Raw genomic sequence first — 15,307 nt, 5'->3', positions numbered from 1 at the left:
TATCAGTAGCACAATGCTCACCTTGATGAGTGCGAGTAAAGGTTACATTTGCAAAACAGAGCTGTGTTGGTAATCGGGGCTGGGCAGTAACCAAGTAAATTTACTCGAGTGCTGTACTTAAGTAGATTTTTGAGTAACTTGTTACTTTTACTCTATTACTATCTATTACTCTTCACTACATGTGAAAGACAAATATTAATATTTATTATATAATATTAATATTATTTTTTATGAAAGTCCCTGTTAGGCTGTTACTTTGAAACATAGCTTTAAAGTCTGTTTTATTTTCGACAATCCGATAGGCCATAAACTATGCTCCTGCAGTTCTGTATGTGCTTTGTCCAAGTGGTTTTGTCGTACCTTGTTGCCCGTGCGCTACTCATATCGGGCAGTTCCTCCATGTTGGATGTAGAGCTAACGTTACACATGTACATCTAGCGAGTCAGTGCATTCAGTAGCAAGGGAGCTGGAAGGTGGGTGCTGAGGGTGCTGCAGCACCCCCTGGTGGCAAGAGATGGGATTTTCGAAATTGTTGGATTTGGCTGTCTTGTGTTTATACCACCAACAAAATGCATTAAAAAAACAGTTTGTGCTTCCCAGCTCTAATCTTATTTCATACGTGTTCTAATGTTATTTCATACGTGTTCTTCAAAAGTGTTATGATTTTCATCATAATCTGGTTTTCCATAATAATAATAATAAGTTCAGTGTTTATGCCTGTGTTGCTGTCTGTTGTAGTGTAAAACGACTAAAGGGAGAGCAAGTGCTTACATGAAAGTGAATGAGAAAAGGAGAAGATACTGAATAATGACATCACAACAGTATAATCCTAATGTCAATTTAAAATTAAATATTCTTCTAAATATGGATGAAAGTCAAAAAAACGTCACATTTTCTTCCCTTCCTAACAGCACGCCCTACCTACAACTTCCAGCGGCACTGTTCAGTAGGTCATTTCAAAGTCATTAGATTCTGTAGAGGCAAGAAAAAAAAGGAGAAAAAAGATTCTGTAGAGGCATTATGGCAATAATACAACAATGCGTTGACAAAGCTTGACATTAAAACGAAAATGTACTTTGAATACATACGTATTTTTAAAAGCAAATACTCCAGTAAAAACGTGACTGAGCAACTTTCACTTTTTTTGCAGTAATATTTGACCAGGAGTATCTCTACTTTGACCAATGGAGTTCTGTAACTTTGTCACCCACTGTTGGTAACAGACGTGGGTAAACTGGTGTTTTTAACTGCCGATGGGTGTGGTTTACTGCACCGGCACAATTCAAATCTGAAGTAGTTTCAGTTTCAGCCTTTCAAATACATTCCCGAACATCTCAACTGTTTGTGACTCATTGAATTCTGCTGCGGCAAACCCCCGCCAAGCAGATCAAAACAACGATCAGTTGCAGTAGTGTTTTGACTCAGGCCCGTTTGGTAGTGATTGAACGGGGCGAGCAGGGATGATTTGGGCCGGGCCAACAGAGGTACAGGTTTGTAGGTTAGAATAGAGGGGAACAGTATTAGCACAGGCTATACTCCAGCCTAGGCTTTAAGCATATGTGATCATCTGGTGACAGTGGCAGGCACATGCTATCATAGAGAGTAGGAGGAGGCTATAGGCTCAGGGAGGTGATATTTTTTTCCCCATGATGGGGAAGGCTAGGCGAAGGCATGACCCGCCCCTCTCAGCCTCTGATTGGCTGACTGTACTCGGCTGCTCCCACCTTCTTTCCAGGCGAGCCAGAAGTATCTCAAACGTGAGCAGCAGGTGTAAAACAATCATTAAATCAACAAGCATGAGATACTTCATTACATGGAACGTTACAATAGCAAACCCTATATCTGAGTTATTTAGGCCTACTAGGCCCACAGACGTGTAATTTTTTCTTGTCATTCCAAATGTAATCACATTGTTGCTCTGATTAAGTAGAAGTACAGTTATTTGTTTAAAAAGAAAGACTGGTAAAGCAGAGGTACTGATTCAACTTAATTACTCAAGTAAAAGGAAAAAAGTACAGGCTCTGAAATGTACTCAAGTATAAAGTAAAAGGTTTTCTGTGCAAGGCGAATAGAAACTCACATCATATTAATATAATTCAAATACTATTCAACTTAAAAGGTCCCTTCGAAACATATTTTAAGATGCATAAAGACTATACTTTAATCTTCTAGTCTTAATCACTATGACCCACTAGCTCAGAGAGTTGGATTGCTCTCTAGCAGTTTGGCGCATGTGGGTTTGAGCCTCAGTGACTTTTGAGGTTGTGGGTTCGATCCTCAGTCAGTTTTGAATGTGGACAGCCAGAGGAAAGAGTCATTTAAAGCCCTGAGAAAACCTCATTCAATCAGTCTGACTTGGTGGCACAGAGAGTAGGCTTGCTGCCTGTCAATATTGAGACCTTAGCCACTTTTGCAGTCGGGGTTCGAGCCTCGGTCAGTTTTGAATGGTGACAGGCAGAGGGAAGAGACAAGAGCGCCCGAAGAAGAGCTGTGAGTGTGAAGGGCAGCTGGTGGTGTGAAGGAATAATACACACAGTGACACCGGGGCCAGAGGTTGTGGGTTCTAATCCCGTTCAGCTGGCACTGCCTGGATCTAAGGGGGGGGATGTTCTCCCCCCCTGACCTCTGCAGAGACATGAGCTGAGGGTTATGAGACAGAAAACCACAGAGAGCTGAAATCTTACTGACATCAGAAGAAGTATGTTATATATTTGCTAGTTGTACCTGGCTGCTGCTAGGTGTAAAAATAACTTTTTGTAAAACTGAAAAGTGTTTGCAGTATGTCCACAGTGTCCATTTCTGTGGATCTGTAGGAGCTGTGTCGCTACGCTACGCTGGTGATGTTAAAGACAGGGCAGTGCTGTAATATGTCTCCTCCATCGGGAATCGAACCAACAGTCTACCTGTCAGACAGTGACGCAGCCACTCAGCCGACTGAGCTATGAGCTGTTGGGAGTTAAGTTTCTGATTTCTACACACTGTATTCACACTGACAATAACACAGAGCATAAAGAGTGAGACAGGTGAGATTTGTACCAGTGAGTTGAGCTAGAGTCAGGGACTGACTAGTCTCCTTCATCAGCTTATTTCTATCAGTGTTCAAACTACTGGTGATGATAAAGAAGGATCACTGCAGCTTATAATGTGAGTGCTCTTTAAGAAATTGCCTGAGGCTGGGATTGAACCAACAACCTTTGCATATCACACAACATTCACATGTTTATCTGAGTGAGCTATAATCCACTTTCTCTCGAGCTCTTATCATATTTAGTCAACCTCATCCTGATTTTATTTGTATAAGTATTTTCATCTCATCTTAGTCAAAGAAAACTAGCTATTCATTAGAATTTCCAAACATATTGTAAAGATATATTAATTTGTTATTCTGGAATTATTTTAAGGTTTGAATGTGCAATACAGACACAGATGTTTAACGTCTTCTTCTCTTCTGATTGGATCTCTTCCCAATTCATCCCTCCCTAACATTTAGTCTAGTTTTCACCAGTGAAAATAGGTAGACTAACATTTTTCCTCATAGTTTTAGTCTACGAAATCAACACTGCTATGGATGCATGTCTCCACCTAGTGGTGCACTCCTCTTCCAAACTCACACACACTTTTCCACAACTACACCATGTATCTGAAACAATGTTTACTTACTGTCAATCTCATCAAAGTGTCTGAAGACCATCTCCACGTGATCCCACTCCATAAAGCTGCATTTCCCAATGAAGGGCTGGGCAAACACCACATACTGATACATATTTCAATTCAATGTGTCAGCCCTGTTACCAGAAAAGCATACATTAAAAAGTTACTTTTTTTGGAATTTTAAATGTAGATATATAAGATAATTTCGGCCTCTCATGAATGCACACCATGTGGTGTTAGCACCTTTACCAGATGGCTAGTACTGGCTGCCAACAACAATTTTCGTCAACCCTGTTACCATTCTACGGTAACAGGGTTGACGAAAGTATGCTTTTGTGTGTACATGAAAATAAACTTTTCTTGCCAATAGTATCATAATTTTTCATCACCTTCTATGCTAAAACCTCTCAATAAATCTGTCACCAAAATATTCTGATTAGTAATGTTGAATTAAAGGTTTATGAATGTCACATAACTAACTCCGTTACAACTCCATAAATAACCCTATTACATCCATAACTATAACTTAAACAGGCAGTATAACCAATATGCTAACTGTTGTCAGCCCTGTTACTTGTATAATATTCGAATATAATTAAAAAAATTAAGACACATGTAAAATAAACGAATTGTATGCGTTAAGTAAAAAGTACCAGTAATCCACTCAAAGAAATTTGGGTATTATTAGTTTGTTTACATAACTTTTTCTTAAACAGAAGATGCTGTGAAAGTGCCAAATGTAAATGGGCATACTCATCCATGGGAAAAAAGTAAACTCCTCAATATTCTCACTTTACAAACACACTTAGTGTAACAAGGGAGACTTTATCTTTCATAATATATCAGATTTGTTCTAAATATGGATTTAAAACCTTTTCCAACAGTAATTGTTATGTCGGTAACAGGGTTGAAAATAAGATAGCCTGAGATGGCACGGCACATTTTCCTGAGAGGTAAAGATCCACTTAATCCAAAAAGGGGCTTAAATACTTTTAAAACAGTACTTTGAAAATCAAACATCAAGAATGCAAAATGCCAAGTTTTCCGATAAACACCCTTCTACTGTAAGTCTATATATTACTGTCAGGTCATCACAGCAAAGTGGAATTTTGATGTCATCACTTCCTAGTAGTGAGCTGGATTCAGCGTTGAGAGACTCATTCATCATTGGACAATACAATGTCAATCTTACTCCAATCAGCAACCAATTAGGTTGAATCAATTAATTGATTGGTAGTGATTGGTGAGGGCGGTTTAGGCTTCACTGTTCCCTGTGAAATGCATTTGTTTTTCAACCAATCATAGATTAGCATGAGATAAAATACCAAGGAAAGAAACGCCCTAGGGGGGAATATCTTTCTACTGTACCCCCTGAGGGCATGACAGACACTGGCACAGACTATGTCTGCATGCCGCTCCATCAGTGCCCTACAGGTGTCACTGTCAAAGCATTTAAGAAGAAACACATTTGATTGATATTTTATTAAAAAAATATATATTATTATATAAAATCCCCCATATCTTCTAAAAAATAAGGGAGGGCCATCCTCCCTTGTACTACATTTAGAACCTCCACTGGTATGTATGTATGTATGTATGTATGTATGTATGTATGTATGTATGTATGCATGTGTATCAGTGTGGATATGTGTGGCTGTGTATTTTTGTGCATGTCTTGTGTTTGTGTGTTTTGGAGGGTTTATATGGTCCATGCCTCCACGTGTGCTTTCTCACCCCTGGAGAGATAATACACACGCTGCCATGTGACCAGGCATCCACGTCCTGACTCCTGGCAACAACACCGCTGTCACATTTCCTAGCAGAAGAGAAGAAAAAATGCTGACATTAGCTGGCCGGCGCCATCTGCAGGCAGGGGTCTGCTGGGGTGTATGGGGGGCTGTTGAGACAGGCAGGGGTCTGCGGGGGGGGGGGGGGGGGGGGGGGGGGCTGTTGAGACCGAGCTCTCAGATGATATTCTTGCCAAACACTTGAGACTCGGAAGTGGAGCAGTGCTGCTTAGGCCTGATTTTTTTTTAGAAGGATATGAATATCAAACAGGGAGGAACATTTTGGCCGATATTAACATTGCTGTTATGGCCGATGACCCATATTTACGGATGTCGATATGATCTGTATAAAAACAAGTTTATATGATAATCAACTGTTTGTACAGACTGAAAAACACATGTAAACACTGTGAATTTGAAAAATGAGGCTACCCTTAGGAAAAATTTACATTTGGAAAAGCCCATAAATCATAGATATCTTTGTTTCCTCTCAATATGAACATTTTGGCCGATACCGATATTAACATTGCTGTTATTTTGCTCATCGGACCGATAAAATATATATTTATATAAAAAAAAAGACTAACATCGGCCAATACCGATATGATACTGATATATCGTGCATCCCTAATATCAAAGTTCATTTCAGGAGCGTATTAGGTAGAGCTCCATATTAGTGTCAATTGTAAAACAAAAAAAACCTTCAACTTAACGTGAAATAAAGGCTGGTTTCATGAGACGCCATGTTCTGACGTGCCGTCACTTTGATCTCGTGCTCGCTCGGAGTGAGAACGTGTTAGAATAGAAGCTCCTCAGCCATTTGGTTCTAAAACCATAATCTGTCCAGGCAGCGACATGACGTTTGCACATCCGACGACGGAGAAGTGAGCTGACTTGCCGCTGTGCTATTTGGTGATGTGCTGAACGCTGCATTGCAGAATAAAACCTCGATCGATGACAATTCATTTAGGATGATCACAGCTGGGGGGTAACTGTGTGCTACTCAAATCTTTGAGACACGTGTATTTTATAAATGGAAAGTGCATAGACTCGATCCACACGATTTAAAAAACACGATTTCAGACGGAAGCCCGTCTTTATTGTCACAAGAACACACTACAACACATGCATGCGGCCACAACACACACTCATGCTGACGGTGGCCAGTGAAATACTCTGCATTTGACCCATCCAGGCTTGTCCTTTCCTCCAGGGGGCAGGCCAGGAGCAGTGGTCGCTTTTTCTTTCCAGCGCCCGGGGACCTTCATTGGACCATCATTGGACCAACTTCAGATGTTGTCGTCACTGGTCGGATGACGATCTTCTGCATGTTTTTAGTGGGGGGTTATGTACGGAGGAACCCCCTGGGGGGTACGGGGAGAACATGCAAACTCCACACAGAAAGGCCCTTTCGACGAGATAGCCCACCTGGGCAGTAGGCACTGAAGATATGGGGGGGTCACAACTCCAGCGGCCACAGCGTCCCAGGCGAGAATCGAACTCAGGACCTTCTAGCTGTGAGGCGACAGCGCTTACCACTGCACCACCGTACCCTGTGTGTATCCATGCTACAGCAGTTGTATGCAGCACAATCCAAAAACTGTTCCAAACATCAACTTCGCAATCAAATCCAAGTACTGTATTTATTTTATTTTATTGAGGCCCCAATCAGCCAGCGGGACCTGCAGCCCCACTGAATGTAGACTAGCTCATCTGACAGCCCAAAGACAAGAGCTGCTGGAGTGAGCACTCCATCCCTTTGAGTTTTCTCTCTCTTTCTCTCAAACGGTGCCCACACACAGTGCAACAAGCTGGCTGCTTAAAAAGAGCTTGTGTTTCTTTTGACATGAGTTGGGGAGTATAGGGTCCTCCTGTAGGTAGGTCCATGCCATGACACTTGCTACCAGTGTTGGGGGTAACTCATTACAAAGGTAACATATTAGATGTAATATATTACTTTTAGCAGTAACTCAGTAATATAACTTATTACTTATATGATTTCAGTAATATTATACCAGTGTTACTTTGTCAAGTAACTCAAGTTACAAATTGAGTTACATTTTATTAAATCAAAGCACATATTTGAATAAAGATACAATCATTTCCTAATCAAACTGTGTGTTTTTATGCAAATAATACAATAACAAAGGGAAAGAATAACATTTAGAATTTTGGATTGTTTACACTGACTTCAAGGCGGTTGAAATTATTTTTCGGGATGGTTCTGGGGCGGCGATGTCATTCTGCTGCCGCTGTTGTTTTGGTAAAAGTAATGCAAAAGTAGTTTAACAAGTAACAAGTTACTCTACACAGAACGTAATATTGTAAAGTAACTTATTACTTTCAAATGAAAGTAACTAGTAATATGTAGTATATTACATTTTGAAAGTAACTTGCCCAACACTGCTTGCTACTGAAGGAAAAGCCTGAGAAGCTGTTTTTCTCTCACTCTATGACTGATCTGATAGTCCGCAAAACTTCCTCCCATGCATACTGAAACTGGCTTAGTTATACGGGTGTTGGGCACAGGCAGTAGATGACTTAAGGTGCATCGAGGGCAGGATTTCCCCAAAAGCATCTAAGCATGAAGACAACAGCAGCGCGACCACAACAAAAAGATGAAATCATCTTAACTCACCTCAGATCTATAAAGAAAATCACACCGAGGTGCTGAAGTGATGTGCTGCAGACATCAGGTACTGTGACAGGCACCACGTGTGACTAAGATAAGATCACAGTTGCTCCAGTGACACCACAGTTAAGCGATTGCAAATGCGTTCAACACACACACACACACACACACACACACACACACACACACACACACACACACACACACACTGCCCGAGTGACATCACTTCCAGGTGACTTCTTAAGCTGTGTTCACACCGAGATATTTATTTTTCTCTCTGTTGCTCGATTCAACCCTTTGGACTCACTCTGTCGCTCTGTTTAAATCGCTCGTCAACAGGCACACGAATTGACGGACATGTGGGGGCTATAAGTAAGGGGTAATGTATATTGAGGCGGTGATTACGGGGGAAATAATGACCGACAGGTGGATTGAGCCCGACGCGCCAGCGGAGGGCTTAATCGTTCACCTGAAGGTCATTATTTCCCAGTAATCACCGCCTCAATATACATTATCCCGCTTAGAACACGGCCTACAACTAAATCATTCAATAATCTGACAAAAATAATTATTCAAATAGATTTTTTAATAGCGTTTTCAACGACAAAGCGGTTTCATTCGTAATTGGCACACAAGACACCACAGCTGCAATTGGTTGGCCTAATTAGTAGTGTCTTGCTGACAAAAAGCTCTTATCAACTGATTAATCCAGGTGTGGCAGAGCAGCGGTCGGTTGTCGAGAAATAATGACCGGTGAATATTGTTGATTGACCAATCAGAATCGAGTATTCAAGAGAGCCGTGTTCTAACGTTACGTAATGTCATGATGTTTGTCCACTACGAGCCACCGTAGTTGTTTACAAGCTAAGCCTATCAGCGTGCTCCTAACGCGAGCTCTCTACCGGTAGTACAGACTTCACTTCATGTCAGCTGTCAGCCTGTCAATCAGCTGTCAATGCGGTTTGTTGCCACACAATAAACCAGCGGTTTGTTCCAAGCCAGTGTGATCCTTGAGTGCCCGAGTGACATCACTTCCAGGTGAGCTCTTAGGTGAAAACATCTTAATAGAGCACCGCAGGGATGACGTATTTTGGTAGGCTTAACCAGAAATCGCCACCATGTTGGTTCATCAGGGGAACAGTCTATGGGGTTTTAGAATGGGGATTTCACTTACATGCATCAAATAAGGTCTGTGGTTAACAAAAGTTTATGGGAGCGCGAATTTGGGTTCAGCATGATCATCTACATGAACGTTGATCACTTTTATGCCTTTTGAAGCGTTTTCTAAAAATCTTGTAAAAAAAAACGCATTTACGTTTCAAAAGTCATAAAAGTGATTGACGTTTGTGAAGATTATCCTGCTGAACCCAAATTACCGCTCCCATAAACTGTTGTTAACCACAGACATTATTTTATGCATTTATGCTAAATCCCCATGTTAAATCCCTGTCGTCGTCGTCGTCATCATGTTTTCCTCTGACAAACCCAAGCGCTACTTCCGGACTCATTCCTGCGGTGCACTATAATTAAATAATAATAATAATAATAATAATAATAATAATAATAATAATAATAATAATAATAATAATAATAATAATAATAATAATAATAATAGTAATAATAATAATAATAAATGCTGGCCATCCTGTAAAGCAAGAGTGAAATAGCTAATAAAAATCACACTGTAGTGTTGAACTCTGTGAGGTCAGTTAGTTTTGGAGCTACAGTGAAACTCACTTCATGTCCTCTGTCTGCAAACACCACATGCAGCGCTGCACAAGGAGCTGTTACTTCTATAAATAGCACTGGCTGCATGAATACCACCTTGGCTACTATTAGACATCAACAAACAGCCATCACCCGGGCCTGACTCTGAGCATAGCATGCACATGGACACACAGAGGCCATTTACATCTGGCGCTAACATGCGTTTTCTGTGATCAGATTGCAATCAGATTGTGTTTTATCACTTGAAAGTACAGGTGTAAACACCCCCAAAACACATTGAAGAAGGATTGCAATCTGATCGGCCAAAACCACCTCCGGAGGTGGTCAGGGATGCATTGTGTACACATTGAACACAAGTGTAAATGCAATGTGTCCTCTCAATCTGGATACAGCAACTTTATGCGGATTGAGAGGACACCCATTTCTGCAATCTGATTGCAATCGGATTGCAATCAGATTGCAGAAAATGCATGTTAACGCCAGGTGTAAATGGAATCAGGCTGAAGTGATAAAATACAATCTGATTGCAATCTGATGGCAGAAAATGCATGTTAACGCCAGGTGTAAATGGCCTCACACACTCATTGCACAAATTCACACACCGCCAATATCAGGTGCGAATCAGTGGGTTTGGTCAGTGATTTCAACCCTGTGAGATGATTTCCTGTTTTCACTGAGGATGTGGTTATATTTTACAGCATTGTATGCTGCGTTCTTTTATTCTTTGAAGTATTTACATGGTGACTGCAGTTCTCTCCCATGGGCCAAATAGCTCACGTGTGTAGCCTACTGACTAAGCAAAGTGACAGCATCCAAGGGAAATGCAACACTAGGTTCATAGAATCACAAATTAACCAACATGAACATGGAATGAGATGCCCCTTCAAATAATGTAAAGAAATATAAAGATGATTAAGGTGCAGAACAATAACAATCATCTGAAAGTCCTCATGGTGTTAAAACATGACTGAGGAGATCTTGCTGCTGAGTCTACCAGATGGAGATATGGCCTCCCATGGCAGCGCAAGTTGGTGCAGCCCAAGGAGAAACAGCAAGGAGACATGGCTGCAGAAAGCTGGATATGGGGCTATGCTGCCCTCTGTTGGCCAACTTCTGTAAGTGAACAGACAACAGTTTTGTACACTGATCATTTAAAAGCTGTTAAACACAATACAATAAAACCTTTTTAATTAAATTAGGAATTCAAATTGTATATATATATATATAACTGTATATTCATGCAGGTTTTAAAATGACTAGTTAACCTTCTTATTACCCACTGTAACTTAAGAAAAAAAAGTAGCACATATTTTACGGTATCAAACTCACATTTACATGTGACGTAGTATCAATATTTGTATGAAGATGCTCACAAGCACCTTGTAACTTGACTCATATGTTCTGGACTTGTCCCAAACCAGCTGGTTTCTGGCACTCCTTTTTTAATATGTGCTCGGGCCTCGGACATTCTGAAGGTGAGAATCTGTCCATCTCCTCATATTGCAATCTTTGGTAGACCATCGGACGAGCTCGTTACGTCGGTCATCCAATCCAATGTTATCGTTTTTGCCTCGTTAATTGCCCGGAGGAAAATTATTTTTCTTTGAAAATCCTCTCAGCCACCTTCATTTAAGCTTGGCTTGAAGACATTTTATTTTTGCTTAAAAAAAAAAAAAAAAAAAATCACTCTGAGGAGCTCCTCTGACCGATTTTACTCGCACTGGAGACCGCTGATCGAATATGTCAAAGGCCTTCCCCCAGACGACGTGGCTCCGTCCTTAGAACTGAGGCCTGGGCCCTCCCAGGGATGGAGGAGTACCTCGCTGCCTGCCCACCACACTCACAGCCGAGCGGTACCCACCTGAGCCAGGGCTGCCCAGCAGAGGGGCACTTAGCCTGGGTGGTGGCAGCCTGGAGGTTGGGGTGGCTGGCCTGGGTGTCTGTGCCCAGCGGGGTGGTGCTGCTGGCAGCGCTCTCCTCCTCTCCTCTCCCCTCTCCTCTCCTCTTCTCCTCTTCTCCCCTCCTCTCCTCTCCCCCTCTCTCGTCCTCTCCTCTCCCATCTCCCCTCCTCTCCTCTCCCCCTCCTCTCCTCTTCCTCTTCTCTCCCCCTCCCATCTCCCCCTCCTCTTCTCTGCCCCTCTCCCATCTCCCCTCCTCTTCTCTCCCCCTCTCATCTCCCATCCTCCCCCTTTCCCATCTCCCCTCCTCCTCTGGTGGTCTCTCCCCCTCTCCCCTCCTCTTCTCTCCCCCTCTCTCCCTCTCCCGTCCTCTCCTCTCCCATCTCCCCTCCTCTTCTCTCCCCCTCTCCCATCTCCTCTCCCCCTCTCCCGTCCTCTCCTCTCCCCCTCCTCTTCTCTCCCCCTCTCCCTCCTCTCCCCTTCCTCTTCTCTCCCCCTCCCCCCTCCCATCCTCCCCCTCTCCTCTCCCCCTCCTCTTCTCTCCCATCTCCCCTCCTCTCCCATCCTCCAACTCTCCTCTCCTCTCCGCTCTCCCCCTCTCCCCTCCTCTTCTCTCCCCCTCTCATCTCCCATCCTCCCCCTCTCCTCTCCCCCTCTCCCATCTCCCCTCCTCCTCTGGTGGTCTCTCCCCCTCTCCCATCTCCCCTCTTCTCTTCCCCTCCTCTCCCCCTCTCCTCTGGTCTCCTCTCGACTTTTATACACGGTCTCAAACAGCGCAGGACAACGTGATTGGCTGGCTCAGATTTGAACAGATCTGAGCCAGCCGATTGGCTGTTATCCTGTGATGACGTAATGTCCTGTGCCCCATGACCACCGGATGGACCATATATGGACTTCCTCCCCCTGACTGGCTTGTGCTATCATAGCTGCTGACTGTTTACTGCACTATCCGTCAGATCCCGTGCAATCCATAAAGGTACATGGACGTTACTCTGCAGAAACTACAGTAACAAAATCACGAATTGCTCTGTTTTTGGAGCTCTGCATGTCTGTGTTTGTCTAGTTAACGTTAGCTAACGGCTAACATTCACTAGTTAGCCAACCAACCAGCAGCTAACATTAGCTAGCTAGCTAGCTTCCCGGAAGCGATATTTTTCTCGGATGATGGCGAAGGCATAACCCACCCCTGGCCCTCTCTGCCTCTGATTAGTGGCAGCGTTATAAACCATAGATATGACTATATTAAAAACATAAACACACACTGGCGTCTTTCATGCAGGCTAGCAAGCGTAACTGCTATATGCCTTTGCCATCATCCGAAAAAAAATATCGCCTCCGGGACAACAACCTTCCTACCCAGCGTGTGCACGTCTTTCCGACAGGGGTGGTTGTTATGGCAACTATCAACAACAACAACAACAACTACTACTACTACTAACTACTACAAGACATAAAGACCGAAAGGCTACCTTGTTAATGTTGAAGCTCCAGCGACCACAAGTTTAATTAAAGCTTATACATACAACGTTTCGATCGATGGTCGAAACGTTGTATGTATAAGCTTTAATTAAACTTGTGGTCGCTGGAGCTTCAACAGTGTGCGGACTTCCTCTTCTTTTATGGTGTGTATTTTTGAGTCCAGCACCTGTAAATTTTCACGGAGATGTGCGTGCTGGTGCCGCGTCTATGTGCCGAAAGGCCGCAGTGCCGACAGGTCGCAATGCCGATAGCCCACAAGCAGAACCAGCTGAGCGAGGCGGCGTGCAGCGTGTCGGTGGAGCTAACCTCCCCAGCCCCCACGCCAAACTTAACCTCCCCCCATGCCTAAACCTAACCTCCCCCAGACCCTAACCCAAAACCTAACCTCTCCCAGCCCCCACGCCAAACCTAACCTCCCCCCATGCCATGCCTAAACCTAACCTCCCCCAGACCCTAACCCAAAACCTAACCTCTCCCACCCCCACGCCTAAACCTAAGGTCGGCATTGCGGGTGGTCGGCATAGCAGGTGGTCGGCATAGCGGGTGGACCCCGTGCGGGTGTGCGGGCTTCCCTTTTTGTTCTGAGTTACCTTGTTAATGTGTCTGTCGGAGACACGGCCTAACGTTAACATTTAATATGAGCCGAATATCAGCCTGCGCTCAGCTATGTATACAGGAAGTAAACCGGATATCCAGGTGGGTTGTGACGGTTGTTATTGTTGTCAAGTTAAAACTGTCTATAGTAAGAAAGAAAGAAAAATAATATTCTTCAGGTCTCCTGCCTGAAATGACATCCCCCAAATGAATCATGATATCTCCTGAACCATAAGGCCTATATGCATGTTTCTGGTCCCCTTTGATAGGTAACAAGTTAAGCAATGAATCCAGTGTAAGTAAACCTTATCTATTACCATTCTAGAGTAAATGGAGATACCAGGCTGAGCTACTGAAGTCACAGTTAACAAAGACACCACCCGTTCTACTATGAATCGGGTGAAGACACAGACTCCTAGAGGCACAACATGATTCAGCCTAAACAAGGGGCGGCTGTGGCTCAGGAGGTAGAGCGGGTCGTCCACAGAAGGTCGGTGGTTCGATCCCCGGCTCCTCCAGTCCGCATGTCGAAGTGTCCTTGGGCAAGACACTGAACCTCAAGGATGGGAGACTGGAGAAAGCCCCACCAGCAAAGAAATTCCATAATCCAGTGAAAAACATGCTGAATACATTCAGTGATATGTGTAAGAAGAGAGAAGTGAGATGAAGCGGGAGGGCAGACAGGTGATGGCACAAGGGTGCAGTCTATGTATGGAGGAGATCCTTTCTCACCCCCCTTGGACCATTCCCCTGGGCCCTGTCCACACCAGATGGATTGCTGAGAAAGACAAATGAAGCTACTTTGGTCACAAAATTGCAGAAAAATGTAGCAGAGCAACTCCCAGGGAACTCTGCTACGGTGGTTGATGGAATGAACTTGATCCAAAGAGTGAAAAGGAAAATGTTCACTCCCAAGATGTGTGTGTTGTAGGGGTGTCACGATACACTCAGTTCACGATACGATACGTATCACGATACTGGGTTCACGATAACGATACGATACGATACGATTTTAACAATATTTTTTTAAACTTGAATAATGACAATATATGACTGGAAAAGTAGTATTTTATTTGAAATGCACAAATACAAAACATGCTGTTGTGGGAAATTGTTATTACAATAACAACTAGAAAAAACATGAGATTGGAGATAAGGCTTATCTTGAAATAGAATGAGTTACACCGTCACTTAGATTTACTTTGAACTAAAAGGTTTCTCAGCAGTATAAATTCTCATTATGCATCTTCAGTTTTTCTTCAAACTCAAACAACAAGACTTTTCTTAGTCTATTTTTTATGCATCTTCAGTTTTTCCTGTCAAGTAAACAGTTTTGCCAGAAACTCAATTGAATGGTTTCTCTCCTGTATAACTTCTCATGTGTCTCTTCAGAGACTTGTTCAACTGAACTACTTTCCACACATTGAACTTCAACAAACAAAGACGTTTCTTAGTCTATTTAAAAAAAATTTTTTTTTTTTTTTTTTGCGATATGAGATTTCATCTCAACGATACATATCGTGACGTTTTACTATCGC

This window comes from Poromitra crassiceps, assembly GCF_964638095.1.
Source record: "Poromitra crassiceps genome assembly, contig: HAP1_SCAFFOLD_261, whole genome shotgun sequence".
Classification (NCBI taxonomy): Eukaryota; Metazoa; Chordata; class Actinopteri; order Beryciformes; family Melamphaidae; genus Poromitra; species Poromitra crassiceps.
This window is presented reverse-complemented; position numbering follows the sequence as displayed.